Source organism: Elephantulus edwardii, unplaced genomic scaffold, assembly GCF_000299155.1.
Source record: "Elephantulus edwardii isolate Elephantulus edwardi_28Jun2011 unplaced genomic scaffold, EleEdw1.0 scaffold00192, whole genome shotgun sequence".
Classification (NCBI taxonomy): Eukaryota; Metazoa; Chordata; class Mammalia; order Macroscelidea; family Macroscelididae; genus Elephantulus; species Elephantulus edwardii.
The window spans coordinates 1,020,183-1,022,109 of record NW_006399942.1 but is presented as its reverse complement, the minus strand read 5'-3'; the positions used below and the strand labels follow the sequence as shown (position 1 = coordinate 1,022,109).

Sequence of the window (1,927 nt, the reverse complement as noted above, 5' to 3'; positions counted from 1 at the left end):
AGTGAAGGAGTGAAGACCCAAAATCCCTGTAAATGTTCATTAAAATTAATAAAATTTAAAATAAAAAAAAATAAGGTTACCATGGATCGCACTAGACTTGAAAGCACCTAACAACTAACAAAAGAACAAGCAGGTCTCTCCTGGAAAGGGTAAAAGCAGCTTGCTCCTTGCTTCTTGGAAGCAAGGACTTTGAAGCTTTGCTTTCCATACTTTGGACATGTTGCCAGGAAGGACCAGTTCTTGGAGACGTATGTCATTCTTAGAAGTGAAGAGGTTCAGAGCACAAGAGGAAGACACTGAATGAGATTGCCTGACACATGACTGTGGCAACGGGATCAGGTGTGCCAGAGAGGGTGAAGTTGGCTCAGGATAGGGGAAGGTTCAGAGCCATTGTTCATATGGTGTCTATGGGTCATAGGAAAGGTGATGGCACATAACAACAAAAGCAGTTAATAACCATTGTTTAGTTTATAAAAGACATCAGGGTGAGAGAAGAGCAACTCTGAAAAAATGGATGATAATGGTAGCACAAATCGAAGCATGTAACCAGTATTACTGCATTGTACAATATTAGTTGGTATACGTCTTGATGTTTTTTGGTTTGTTTGTTTTTTTCTGTTTCTTTTTTTAAAATGTTATTTTAAAAACCTTCGGTGCAATATTAAAAAGCAATACAGCCAGCTGGAGCAACAACGACAGACAGAAAGGGGAGTAGGAAAGACCCAGTGACCCTGCTCCGGTACTCTTGGGGCCTGGAGGCCAGGAGACTGGGAAGAGTCATGGACGGTGGGGAAGGAAGAAAAGGCCACCCACCCACCAAAATGAATAGGCAGAAGAAAACATTTATATAGGAAACATCTGGCTGAACTGAATAGGATCTTGGGGAGATAGGAGGAAGCCCCCAGTTTTTTCCATCAATGTCCTGGGGTTGGGGGGATTGGCCTCTTGGGATGAAATGAGCAGGCTCTGTCCCATCTTATACCCCAACATGGAGTCCGAGATGTGCTGGGGGGCAGATGAGGGGATCAGGATGGGGAGACATGGGGAAGATGAGTAGAAAAATACACCCTCATTGGAATCTGCCATGAGGGCTGAGGGTATCCCCATCCAGAAGCTTCTGGACTCTGTGGGACCTGGGGTGAGACTGGGACTGGAATGGAGGGGGGTTGGGGTGAGGCCGGCACTCAGCCTAGAAAGCCATCAGGGTCGTCATCCTCAAAGTGGCCTTGCTGTAGCACCTTGATGTGGTGCTTGTAAATTTTCAGGGCTGGACCGAGGCGGGTAGACAGGCCGGTCAGCACGTCTGTGCGCTGGATAAGCAGCGACGACTTGCCATCGATTTCCTGCTCTTGGAAAGCTGTGGCCTGCTCGGGGAAGCCAGCTTCTCTGAAATACTCCACAACATCCATCACCGTCCACTCCACAGGGTCGGTGGGCTTCTCCTTACGCCCAGAAGGGCAGCCAAAGGGGGTCCCATCAGCCCCAGGTAGCGCTGGTTTTCCTGGGGGCAAAGGCACGGGGGATGGGGAGTCTGGCCCAGTGGTAGCAGAGGCTGAACCCCCTTCCTTATTCATAGCGGCCATGGAGAAGGCCTGGCGGGTGCCTCCGCCGGGCACTGACCCCCGCCCTTCATCTTGACCCTGATGGGGTCCACAGGGTGTCCACTCCTTGACCCTCTCCTTAGCACTCTGAGGACCCCGCTAGCCATTAAGCTGGTGATGCTGGGCACCAGAGGGACGGTCACCTTGAGGCACCTCGGAGCCCTCTGACACATCATCTTCATCATCGTCGTCTTCATCCTCTTTCTCCTCCTCTTTCTCAAGCACTCGCTCTTCCCCACCTCTCTTGCTCCGAGACGTAGGGGTGCTAGCGGCTGGCGGCGCCCGTCCAGGCCTGTCCCCTCGGGGCAGCGCAAGCGCTCTGAGGC

General features: G+C 51.2%; 1 pseudogene; it reads right to left on the bottom strand.

The window, feature by feature from the left end:
• Window positions 1-1,184: 1,184 nt before the first annotated feature.
• LOC102852294 overlaps window positions 1,185-1,927 on the bottom strand; it is an 8,453-nt pseudogene continuing 7,710 nt past the window's right edge.